Source organism: Corvus cornix, chromosome 4A (assembly GCF_000738735.6).
Source record: "Corvus cornix cornix isolate S_Up_H32 chromosome 4A, ASM73873v5, whole genome shotgun sequence".
Lineage (NCBI taxonomy): Eukaryota > Metazoa > Chordata > Aves > Passeriformes > Corvidae > Corvus > Corvus cornix.
This window is the reverse complement of record NC_047058.1, coordinates 7,158,916-7,172,596: the sequence shown is the minus strand read 5'-3', so window position 1 is coordinate 7,172,596 and position 13,681 is coordinate 7,158,916. Positions and strand designations below refer to the sequence as shown.

The window sequence follows — 13,681 nt, the reverse complement described above, 5'->3', positions numbered from 1 at the left end:
GAGATTCTATGGTACAAGTTTAACAAGAAAGTAGATTTTGTAATTTTTTTAGTATGAACACAAAATAATGACTGCTTTATTTTCATGATCCTGAGCTTAAGACAATGAAAATGCACCACAGAACCACTTATCTATCCTTAATGTAGTTATTATCTACCTGAACCAGGTCAGCAGTTGATGGAAACACAGAAAATCTTTGAGTTTCTTCTGTCTCCCAGCTCAGACTGACTTTAAATCAGGGTGTTTACAGAGTTGTGTTTCCCTTTGGCATCAGGCATTTCTGAAAGCACCCCCACAGCCTGACAAGCCGCACAACATTCTGCCATCTCACTAAAAAAAATCTGAACGTCTGTTTTTTATAAGGGGAGATATTTACCCAGATGAATTAATTGGCAACAAGATTTTCTGAAATACAGAAGTCCATTAGGCAAAGAAAAGTGATGCACAGTTCCTTGAGGACCTCATTTTAAAAATAAAATATAAGTTGCTGAACAGTTGCACTCAACTATTCTGGTCCATGGCATTATTTTCTGTTAAATCAAATATCCTGCCCTAAAACCCTCCCCATGAGCAGAGTGTCCTGATGAGACAGAAATATTGCAGTGCTTTCTTTTGAGGAATTATTCTGCCCAGGGGCGTATCCTCACTGGGTATTGGTTACCCAGGGAATGGAGAACTGGCTTTGGCCTGTGATTCTGGGTTGGGAGCATGGACACTTCTTGGAATAGTCAATATATTTTCTCTCCCAGTGTGTACTTCCTTCTGGGTGACTCACAGAAGGACATGGACAATGTTCAGGACAAATTAATTATCGAGGTAATCAGCCTCTGGTCTCTGCTTTAAAGAGAGAAGGGTCACAGAGAGCACAAAGTTAATTTATATATGGCAAAGCAAAGGCAGGGGAATATGGCTTTTCTACAAAATCATTTAAAGATTTGTGAAGAGGCTCTTAGAGCTTTGGATCAGAGATAATGGAAAAATACCCAGTACATATTCTCATTATAACTTCTAGACCAATACTGTGACATGTTCATCAGAAAAATCCCAATTTTTCAACAGATTGCTTTTGCTTACTAGGAATTGAACTATTTCTTATCTGTAGCCGCACACACTCACAGACCTGATTTGGTGCAAGGAGACAAGTGAGACATTGAAATCTATCCTGAGTATTTAAAAATATCAGGAAATATCCCATTACCTTGACTTTTATGGCTGATCAAACAGAGCACATTGTAGTCTGTAGCTGCTGAATACAAGCTTATTTCTCTCCACCCAAAATCATTTTTCCAACTGTAAGTAATGAAAGTTGTACCCAAAAGTAGCCAAGAAAGCCCTTGCAGTTCTGTAGCACAAATAATCACTTGAAACTGTGTCTTTGTGACAATCTAATTTACTATACAACATCTGCAAGCTGACAGCCTGTGCCATGTAATTAAGAAATAGATGCCTGGTAAGATTTATGTGCTGGGGGAACCCTCTGGAACCTAACAGGTTTTTGACAGGACTGAAGAATTGGACAAACTCAATAACTCTACTGGAAGATCATATAATTTCCTGACTAAGGTTTTGGTTTTTTTAAAGTTTTTAGATTACGTTTATTTGCTTTAAAAACAAGCAATTCAGGGAGTTCCAAATTCAAAATGGCATTGTTTATATTAGAAAGGCTATTGATGGAACTTTATGGATTACATAATACAACACAGGAATTTCCACCTGGCTGTGTTCACATCCCACTGCTAAATTAAAGAGGTGGGAAAGGTGCCTTCAGCCTAGGGATAAATAGTAAAACTGGCTTTGAGGAAAATCAGGAAGAGAGAGAAAATAAAGAATAAAATATTAATCATAATATTAAAGCCTCAAGCTAAAACAAAATAAAGCAAGGAAAGGCTTTAGTCATGCTATGGAATACAGCACTGAATTCTTTATAGGAATGACACCACAACCAAGCTCAGGGAAAAAAAAGGAAATTTTAGTTTGGAGTTAAAGAAAGTGGGACTGTTCATACAAAAGCTGTCTCTTTTGCAGGGAAATGGATGATCTATTTCAAGTACTTTAAAGCTACTAAAGAGAACATCACATAAGGACAATTTTGCACTGACCTGGACTAGGTGCCTGAGATCTTCCCATTTCAGATTATCTCATTAAAAATTGAGATGGCAGCTCTGATCCATTTTATATCATTTTACACTGCTGGCAGTATTTTAAATGGGCTCCAACAACAACAAAAAAATCCCAACCTTCTTTTTCATTTCTCTTATTTCAAAGTGTGTTTCTTTAATCCTTGGGCTGAAAGGGTTCCAAACTTGTGCCTTGCAGCCCCCCTGGCAGGGCCCAGGCAGCATTTCAGGCATTTCATTCCCACCAGGCACAGCCTGTTTGCCTGGTGACAGTTTCAGGTGCCACACAAACCATGTTGTGGTTTGAAAAGTCTTTATTGTGTCTTTCAAACCCACACCCCTCCTCTGAGAAGCTCAGCACTGCAAAACTCTCTGTGGGTGTTATGGGCTAATTCGCAAAACCTGAGCTGGGCTGAGGACCAGCAGCAGTTGAGGAACACTAATTAAAATTTGTAAAGACTAGTGAAAACCTTTTACTTTGCTTCATTCCCCCTTTACTTTTCTATACTGCTGGCATATATCAGCATCACAGGTGAAAAATGTCTCCAAACAGCTTGAGGAAGGGGGACACAAAGCAAAGCCTCTCTTTAAATCACAGCAGCACTGAGTAAAACTGTTAGTTCCTACATGCTGAGAATTCAAATACTGTATTTGTTCTAAATATGCACTTTGTCCTCCTCAAACACAGCCAGGCAAGGGCTGCCCTTTGGCTTTCAGGACAGCTCTGACATTAAACCCTCCTGGAGTCTCTGCTAACACGTGTAGCTAAAGATGCAGCTTTTTGTGGTTCAAGCCTCAGTCCTGCAAAGCTGATTTGTGCAGCCAGATTAATGAGTCATCTATGTGCTGGCAGTGCTACAGAAAGTTTTGTGCAGTGTTAATCAAAATATTGGCCAAAATAAGATATTTAAGTTAAAGAGGTCTCTGCTTTTGAACTAGGTGAAAAGGCAACTGGAATTTTGCAAGTGGTGTCAGAAAGAAAATAATTCCTGTACTGGTATTAAAAAAGCCAGACAGAATAATCTTCTCTTATTAAAGCTTCTTGGACTTTACCAAGTTGGTGAAAAGAAGGTTATTAAAGATCCTGATACATAAATGACGTGAATTCCACCACAGATTTTCAGTATTTCAGCGTTGTTTCCTTTTGAGAGTAAAATGTGTGTTGTTTCCCAGAGGACTGTATGTCCTGGTAACCCAGCAGTGCCTTTGCTGTGGCGTGTACTTGCTGTATGTAAGTGAGAGCTCTGAAAGGCAGAATGATTAGATTGTCAGCCAGAAGAACAATGAGCTGTGTTCCAGCCTACAGAAAGCAATTTCAGAGGGAAAACCCACCTCAATGGAGCAGCAAGAAGCAGTTATTAAGTAAGGAGAGGCAAATAGCTTTTCTTTCCCCACTGCTTTCTCCTGTAACATTTTCGTTAACATGACATATAAAATGATGAAATAAAGCAGTAAAATAATCAACTGCTAGAAGTGATTAAAAAGCAATCACATGTCCAAGGCTTTTCTGCATGTTTCTGTGGTTAGCTGAATCCTGTATTTTAGAGCAGTGGAATTTGGGAGTTATATTTTCCCTGTAATCACTAATTCCACATTAGCACCACCACATTTACAGACTTAGTTCTTTAAAGTCAATTGTATTGTACATGAAAATGGTGATAGCATCCAATATTCCTAAATGTTCAAGAAAGTGTAAAGCCACCAAGCACTCACTAACAAGAGTATTAGCAGTAACTTAATTTAGGAAATGAATGCCACACACTGTCACTCCAGCTGTGCCAAACACCTCAATATGCGCTCTAAAGTAAAGCTAAAGTTCTTTATAACCTCTGATGTGTAAATTGAGACCTCAGAATGATTTTATACAAAAAGCCTTTCAAATTGGCACAATCAGCCAAGAGCATCTCTGTTGGACCCCTGGGTTCTGAGAATTTCAGCCTTTCAGTGCTGAGAGGCAGTGATCCTCAGAAATACACTGTATTTGACCTGAAACCTTGGGAAAAGCTTCCTAAATTGTGTGATAACACTGAGGTTATTGCTGTGTAATTAAAAGTTATATCACTGGGTGGAATTTGTAGAAATGTAGAAAATTAGGTTTAGGGGATATGGGTAATAATAGGTTACAATATGGAGGATTTGGGGTGTGGATTTTTTTTTAATCTTTTCTCCTTCCTCTTCAAAAAACTGAGTGCTCTGTCATTGGGTCAAAAGTCCCACACTTCAGGATGTGAAAACTTAGTAATTGGGTTGTAAGTAAAAGCATTACTTGCTATTTGGTAATTGGTTAATTTAGACTTTAAAAAGCCTTGAAAGTAAAAACTCACGGCCATTTTCCACCTTGTAACCTTGGAGGCACACTGTGCAGCTGTATTATAGATAAGATATAATAAACAACCAAGTCCAAACAAGAATTCTCAATCTCCTGCATCTGAATTCAAACTCTGAGTAAAAGAACTCGAAAACCAGAAACAGACAAAATTAATACATCTCTCTTTGTGACATATGCTGAACTATATTAGTTAGATATTACCAATTTATTTCAGCAGAAGCTTAATTTTACGAGGCTTGCTAGCCTTAATTTCTCCTGAAACAGCTTCCTGTAGTGTATTTGCAACATGGTTTAATTTATTACAGCACAGTTGTCTTTGCTATAGAATTTCTATAGTTAATGTATGCAGCTGCAAGTATTTTCCTTAATCAAAGAGAAAAGGGCCACTTTCCATTGCCAAATCTCATCAGAGCACAGGCACCCAGCAGTGATGGGTATTTCAGTCCTGCTCCCCAGAGGACCCTTCAGGAAGTGGTGCTGCTTGCCATCACCACCCAAGCACCAGAAATTCCTGCTGACCAGCTCGGGGCTGGGGAGTTCCCACCTTTCAGCCATGCAGGATCGGCCACCTGCATCTCACTCAAACACCCCCAGCTGAGCTGGGAAACTGATAAGGGATTTAAAGTTTTTGTCTACAGCTTTTAACACAGAAACTCTGTCACACCTGCAGGAATTCCTCTCACGTCGTTAGTGTTTGGGGTGGCACAAATCACAGCAAAACTCAGGTTCAAGATTAAGAGATAAGGAACTGTATCAAATAAGACTGCTGGTGAAGCTCTGAAAAACAACTAAAACAGCATAATCTACACTAAAAACGAGGTGATCTTGTTGATCACACCCCTGTCCTGGGCCATAACTGGATTTTTCAGCCATTTTATGCTAAATAGTCAGAGTTAATGTGTTGGGTTCTGTTCCTCTGTTTCTCTTTAGCAGGCTCTGAATCTCTGGTCCTTTGGGAATCTGTCATTAATAGGCTTTGCCTCAGAATATGTTATTTTCAGTAATCTGTATTTTCTGAAGGTTTCATGTCATCCCTCTCTGCCTGAAATTTGCCGTCACTTGCAAATGTAATCACAATGTTGTTCAGTACCTTTTTTATTATTAGGAAATAGATATGAAGATAAAACATATTCTATTTTCCTATCAATCCCCAGTTTTCATCTTATGGTGCAGTACTTACATGTAAATCTATTTTTTTTCCCAGAAAATATGAAAACACTTACTAAAAATTCCTTACACACCAAAATAGAAATGCTGAGTCTCTTGACTCTAAAAATTGCAAACATGAAAGAATCAAAGTTTTTTTGCATGAGAAGGATGGGGCTTGAGTGTTTTAAATGTGGTTTTGTGTTTTTATATTCTGGGCCAGTATCACAGAGTGAAAATGCAGCCTCAAGGTGTTTTGGCAGCTGACAGCAGCAAGAGCCAGGCTGAACAACAATAATATTGTGATGTGGGTCTGTATGGCTTTTTGTCAAAGTGAAAATTGAGTTATTGTGTGCTTTTGCAGGTGACATGAGCAAAGGGATGGTGTTAGGGTGCTGGCAGACAGGTTGCTGACAAGGATATTGGTTCACAACACTTTTTCAGATGAGCTTTGACTATGATGCTTTTGAACATATGATTTTAAAAAGTATTCTGTCCTCTGCATTCTTAGGGAATCAAAAAGGAGAGAAAAACCTCTGGGGAAATTGGTAGGAATGGTGACAAGTGGGAGGGAAACTGAAGCCAAAGAAAAAGTTGATGGATTATTATGTTACCAAACCTCAACTGTGAAAGCCTCAACTTGTAAAAAATGGCTCTGTTCCCTTGTTGATGTCAAGGTAAAGCAGGTGCTGTTCCAGAATTGTTCTTTGCACCCTTGCAGGGACCACAGAGCAGCTTGTGGCAACTCAGATGTGTGCCTGTGTCCCCATCAATGTGTGCTGGGAGTCAGAGAAGTCATTAAGGAGAAAGACACGAAACAATTGTCTCAAGCCTCTCCAACACCTGCTGCAGGCTGCTCATTTTCTCAGGAATAATCGAAGAGCTCTCCAGCCCCTGAAGTCAGGGATTCAGGGGAGATGCAGGACTACATATTTTAAGGGGCTTTATTGACATACAGAGCCTTTCATGAGCCTCAGAACACATGTGTGGGATTAAAACATAAACACTTCTGAGAACTATTACATTCTACAGTGCACAGAAATCCAGCTGCCTCCAGGATTCCCATCTCCTACAATTAAAGGTGCCATTTATTACTTTTTAAGAGACAACAAACAAGAGTCACATTAAAAAAACTTCCCAGAGAAGGCTGACCTTGGGCATAAGTCCTTGTTCTGCCAAGGCTTTCAGATGGCAAATGATAAAGAGCTGTACTGACAAGTGTCAAATCTAAATACTGGGCTTTGTTGAGGGTATGCCAGATCCTTTCCATACTCTTTCATATCCAACAGGAATAACTGGGGTTTAAATAGGGGTTGTTTTTATCACTTAGTGTGCAGAAAATCCAAGTATTTTCTGCAAGAACCTGACAGCCATGATCCTTTTACATTTGTGGAATATAAGCCATCAGATGTTCCTTTGATGCAGCTGTTTCATGTAATAAGTGCAAGCTGCAGCTACCCTTCTACTACTTGCTAGCAGTTACCAGTAATTTACTAGTAGTTACTAGGCAAGCAGCAGTCGCCTTTAACTCAACACACATAAATACTGCCAGGTTTGCACAGCCCGGCCACAACAGCACGAGACAGATGTTGATAAACTGAAGAGAGTTCACAGAGGGTCCCTGAGGCTGATAAGGGCTGAAATATTTGCCCAAAGAGTAAAGTCTGAGGGAACAGGGCTTGTTCAGCCTGGAGAAAGGAGAATTGCCAGTGCCCACAGGAAGGATATCAAGAAGATGGAGCTATGCTGTTCATGGAGCATGGGAGGAGGAGGAAAGATATCAGACTGTGGGCAGGAATCAAAACAAGCGAGGTCCAGACAACTTCTAAGGAAAATGATTTTACTATTGGGACAGTGGAGCATTGGATCAAGTTTCCCAGAGGTGTTCTGATGTCTCTGTCCTAAAGATTTACAAGAGAAAATGGAATAATACCTTGAGTGGCCTGCTCTGCCCTCACACCTGCTATGAGGAAGGAGGATGGCAGCAAAATGAAACTACACAACACCTGGTATTTCACTGTATATAGCTCCATTTCTGACTGCTTGGTTGGTATATGTTGGGTTTTTTACTGAGAAATGGCATTTTACATGAGCAGTAATGAAGACAAACTCTATTTATATCACAGTGCCTACCTGGGGTTGGAGGCTATTGCAGTGAGGGACTAACAAGTGCGTTCATGCCTGCTGCCCATCAATGACCTGCTCAGATGAGTTTTCTTTAAGTAGAAAGGCTTACTTTGCTTCAAACTCTATGGAAAATACTCTCCCAGAAGACAATAAAGGGCCAGAGAGAGAAGAATGAAAATAACTTGTTCTGGAGTACTTGAACTAGTAGGATACTCCAAGAATAAGCAAACAAAAAAGCCTCAAAACAATCTCAATGAACCAAAACCCAGCAGACCCTTTCTGACTCGCCAGTAGATACATTAGGATTGAACTCTGCACGGGGGGGGACATTTTTGTGGTACTCAGGGTTAACAGGGGAAAAGGGATGTCATTTCATGCCTCAAAAGATAACCAATATTAAGTTTGAAATTTTTCATTGAAAAGTTTGTAAGAATTTTTTCTTACAGTTGAATATGTTTAAAGTTATTTTAAGCAACCCACTTGGAAAAATGCTTCCTTAGAAATGGGCTTTCAGAAAGTCAGGATGCACCTATTAGTTTTCTACTCTCCATATAATACCTGCAAAATTACAGATTGCCTTTTTCTAGCTCTGCTAATCCTTCTTGAGAGTTGGGAGTGTTACTACTCACAAGGGGCAGATTTTCTATAAGAACAGTAGTTCCCCATCACTTCCTGTGACAAAAATTCCATGCCTTCATCCATGTGATATTCCAAGAAAACCTTCCTAAGTAGTCAGAGAAAGCTCTGAGGAAAAACACCCCAGCAGAGCTGGTTCCGAGCCCTCCTTCCAGCTGGCAGAAGTGGGGAGCATCCCTGCTGTAGCGCGAGGGCTGTCCCAGCTCTCCCTGGCCCTGCGGGTGGGAAGGGTGGAGGCTGCAGGATGCCAGCAGGGTCACCGCTCCTTTTCCGTGCTCCTGCTGGACAGGCCTGGAATCACAGGAGGGAGGAGGTTGGAAGGGTCCAGTAGGCAATGAAATAACTAATGTAACAGTTGGCTTTTCTTGAGCACAGCTGTTTGACAAGAACATCTCAAATTTTACTAAATATAGTAAAATCCAGTACAAATAATTTTTATGCATGGTTGCATCAATCCACATTTTTTCCATTTTTTTATATCTTGTTCTTGACTTGTGACAGGTGTTTCAAGTCATGAGTTTGAGCTTATTTTTGCTGCATTAGTGGCATCACATTCAAGCCCTTGTCCATGGGAGACCCTTCCCAGTGGATATTTGCTATTTCTAATTTCACTCCAGTATTCCGGTTCCATTTTGAGGGTGGCAACTTTGTCACTGTTTATCAAGATCTTAATCAGACTGACTTATGCCAGGCTCATGTCTCACATTCTTTTTCTTTGGATCTTGTGGGAATGCTGTGATTTTTTTCCAATTCTGGCACAGAGCTTTGTAGGTGGGTTGCAATCTGTAGGATAGTTCCCAGTTATTTGAGGAAGCAATTGCGTCTAAATGTGTCAACACCTTCCCTTAAGTGGATCATCTCTCCTGCCTCCTTTAGTGGGGAGTATGGGAAGTCACTGATTGTCTGAAACTGATTTGTGTCTGTGGCATTCAAAGTTTTCTTTGAAGAGAAAGTGGAGCTTTCCTGCAGATTTTAAATATAGCTGTTTGTTCTGGGTTTTGTCCTGTTCCTTTCCACTTAGCTCTGACTTCTGCAATGCTGCTGCTGAGCTATGCAGATGTTTCCTGGCCTATCTCTTTCCCAAAGGATGGACTAATGGGAGCTCTTTTTAGCGTTATTTTCAAAACAGGGTAATAAAAATATTCAACTTCTTGTTGTCTGTGTCTGGCCTGGCCTGCAGTGGAAGTGGCTGAGTACACAGAGCGTGCAGACCCTGTGGAACACGGTGTGGGCAGAAAGGGAACAGTTTTTGACATAGGGCTGGTTTAGTTATCAACAGTCTGTGCACATGTAAATGTGATTATGCTGTTTCCCCCCAGTGCAAACACTGTAAACAATACTGATACAAGTAATTAACTTGACTTTCTAAAAAATGTAGTATCATAACAGACACCAAATGTCTTCAAAAATATGAGAAAACATTCTTCACTTTCTGTACTTGTCTTGCCTATGCAGATCTTTCCTAGTTGAGTCAGTTACCTGGCATCGAAGGACTCTGGCCCAAAGCTATCCTTGACTTTAATAAAAAACTCACTTTTTTTTATGGCCTGCCTCATATCCAGTAAAGAACTGTTTTATCAGCTCTTTCTGCTAACCTAGACCTTGCAATAGTCCTGGCTCTGGAATCCACAAGTGGTACCTTTCTGGACTTATTCTACAAGAAAGGTGGATGATTCCTTTATTATTCTTTGCTAGTCCTGTAGAAACAGATATTTTTCTAACAGGTTTTCTGTAGGTACACTGTACTACCAGGCTCAGGGCAAAGAGAAAAAGAATAATTTACTGTAATGCTATTGAGAAGAGAATAAACATTACATAACTGCATAAATATATTCCACTCAGTTGAATTTTCAAAGAATGAAATTACTGAGTTATTAATTAGAAAATCCAGACATTTTGAAACGCATTACAAAACTCCTTTCTGTTAGGTGTTTTGGTGGCAGATGGACTTGGGAGGCAGTTGTAGCTAAAAGTCATTTTTGAAGCCTATTTAAAACATGATTTGTGGCAAAATTCTAAATTTCTTTTTCTAGGTAGTTCCAGATGAAAGTACTTTTATAATTTGCTAAATCAAATGGTGCATTAGGTATTCACATACGTAATCTTAACATTATTACAAAAACCTATTTAGACTCTTACTTTTAATACATATCATTCAAATTATCTGCAAGCTCAACATGTTTATATGAAGCTTTTCAAATCATTCCCAGTTTCCTGCTGGGTGCCAGTCTACCTTCAAATTTAATGTGTTTTCCTAATGGGAGCAAAGACCTTTCCCAAAATCTTGTATCCATTGAATGAATGGAGGGTTTCTTGTGGATAAAGACTTCTTTTTCCTCAAAGTCCTCGCAAGCCTGCTTGGGATGAGCAGCTGGCCACCCTCCGGCTTTGCTGCTGGACTGGAGGGGAGATTTCTGGAGATGGATTTGTTCTTTCCAGCTGACAACCACATGAATTTTACTTGGCTCTAGCATAGCCATGAGATAAAGATATCAGAGAGGCCCTGGCATGTCACACAGTCACAGAAGAACAGGTTGGGAGGGACCTCTGGAGCTCATCTGGTCTGAGCTCCTACTCGAAAGCAAGCCCAGTTAGAGCAGTGACACAGGACTGAGTCCACTTAGGATCACAGAATCCCAGACTGGTTTGGATTGGAAGGGACCTTAAAGCCCATCCAATGCCACCCCTGCCATGGGCAGGGACACCTTCCACTATCCCAGGTTGCTCCAAGCCCCGTCCAACCTGGCCTTGGACACTGCCAGGGATCCAGGGGCAGCCACAGCTGCTCTGGGCACCCTGTGCCAGGGCCTCCCCACCCTCAGTGGATCTCACTTTCCCTGAGGAAGGAGATGCCACAGCCTCTCTTGGCAGCCTCCTCTCACCTCCCTGATCACCCTCACAGGTAGAAAGTTTTTTGTACATCTACTCAGATTTTTCCCCTGGACCAACACGTGCCTGCTTTCCCCAGTCCTGTCAGAGGTTCCTCTGGAGCAGCCTGATTCTGTCGCCTCTCTCCTCTCCCATCAGGCACCTGCAGGCAGCAAGAAAATGCCCCTGAGCGTTTTCTTCGTAAGGCTGAACAAATCCTGCTGTAGCTGCCTCCCCTCATCCATCATATGCTCCAGCTGCCTGACCCTCTTGGTGGCCCTGGCTGGACTTGCTGTAGTCCTAGAAAATCCCATTCTTAGGAGATTTCAGCCATGAGGGGAAAAGATAGTGCTGTTATGTGGTTTTTCATCTAAATGAGACCAAAGGCCTTAAATTAAGGATAGTAATAGCAGAAAAATCTTGTATCTTATCTATTTTCTCATTTAGAAGTTTGAGCCCAATCAGAGATACACCTAAAAATATATGAGAGATTCAGAAAGAAATTGCCAGGAAGCAAACACTCATTGCATTCAGGTTCAAGGGAACTAATTTTCTCACCAGAAGATAGATTTAAATGATGAAAAGCAGGTACATGGCATAAAGCTGCTCCAGGGTTATACATATATATTCCACATATCCACTTCCAACAATTTCAGGCCTGAAGTTTTGGGTTATCAAATCACTTGTGGTGACGTAGTACTGCTCATTGAAATTTTAGCCAGAACACTAACAAGCTCTGTAAAAAAATAATTTCCTTATGCCCTACCTGAAACATATTCTGTGCTGACTCAAGCTGACTTTCTGAGCAAGATGGTCTCTTCAGCAAAAGTCCAGTTTGACTATTTTAATTTTAGTTAGATTCACTACATCTGCTGAAGCATGTACTGAGTTAGCAGGAACAGGAGTAATTCACGAGCAGAAATGCTGTTTGTACATTGCCCAGTACAATGCAAGGAATTTGCTCTTGATGATATCTCAGAGCAAAGGATGACTTCTGCAAAAGGGATTTAAGGGAAGAAAACCGGCAGAAGCTTTGTGACATGATGAAAAAATATGGATTAAATGTATCAGAGCTGTTGCTAAGAGGAGCTGACAGAGCTGCTGAGATAGCTCAATGACCTGATTAAAGAGTAGCGAGAAACCGTGTTCTCTGTCCACCTCGACAAGATTTCATCATAAATTATTTCATTAGCTTGGTATATAGAGACTCCCTCCCTAAAATAGATGTCAGATTGCCATGTAGGCAATCCTGAGGAATATATAGAGATACCACTGGGTCTCATTTCTTGTGTGAAATTGAAAAGAAAAACATCCTTAGGTGTGCAGGCTGAAACTGAGAGGTCAAGAAATATTATATTGAATATTATATACTTGTAATGCAAGAAAAAAACCCTGAAGCACTTGGGTCTCCAGAAAGTTTTAGATTGTTGTAAAAGATCATCATTAAAGTGTGAACATTTTTTACACTGACTTTTGGATATACAATAATCTCTCTTGCTCAATGCCCAGCCTTTTCACTGATCCACACACTCCTTATAAATCCTTGAATATTCCTGAAGTTTGGCAGCAGCTTCCTTATTAGCTCATATTCTCAACAAGCTTGAATTGAACCCCCCTTATTAAATGCACCAACAGGTCTTTATATACTTTCTTCATAATGTGACTTGTTAGAAGCTAAGTTTTCCAGCTTCTCTCTATTCCTAGAACACCTAAAAGAAGTCTTGTTAAAGTACATTTGATTGCAACAGCTCAGCCTCAATGTTCTCTATAGCAACAAATATGCATTGGCTACGTCTGTCAAACCTTCCCTCAGCTTCTTCCTTTCTGCCTTTTATGGCCAAGCCTTTCACACAGGTTGTCTTTGGTACAAAGTCTTTCCCTCTACGTATCTAGATAGTAAAATATCTTTCAATTATTTTACTGTTCTTCACTCATCCTGTAATTTCTCTCCCATGCATCCAGTCCATGATGCTGCATATCCTTTGCTCAAATACCATGAGTAGGACAGGAGCAGGGGAGCCCAGCAAAAACCTGATGATTTCTTAGTCCTATCCTCTCATTTTGCTGCTTCTTCTTCTTCTTTTTTTTTTTTTTTAACTCTACTTCACATTTCCTTGCTTGTCTCAATATGCAGTCCTAAAAGAATAAAAAGCAGATTTTATTTGAAGGTTCAATGTCCCATCATAGAATTTAGGTAAAAAAAGAATTAAAATTCACAACAAATACAGAGAAAAAGGAAATTAATATCAGAAGGTCTGAGAGGAGAGGTAAGAAGGTGTGTTGGAGAGGGGTAACCTCCTTTAGGTCTGAATCCTGTTCTACTAACTCTGTTACAGCTTCTTCTGCTTCTGCACAGTGCTTACAGCTGGATAGACCATCAATAGCCAACCTGGGAGAATAAAGCATAAAAAAAATCCAGTCCATTCATTTCTTTTCAATTTGCACTTGAAAACATTCT

General features: G+C 40.3%; 1 protein-coding gene across 1 annotated transcript in view; it reads left to right on the top strand.

Moving 5' to 3' along the window:
* Positions 1–13,681, top strand: part of KLHL4 (kelch like family member 4) — a 76,705-nt gene that overhangs the window by 24,579 nt on the left and 38,445 nt on the right. The gene's annotated exons all lie outside the window — the stretch shown is intronic.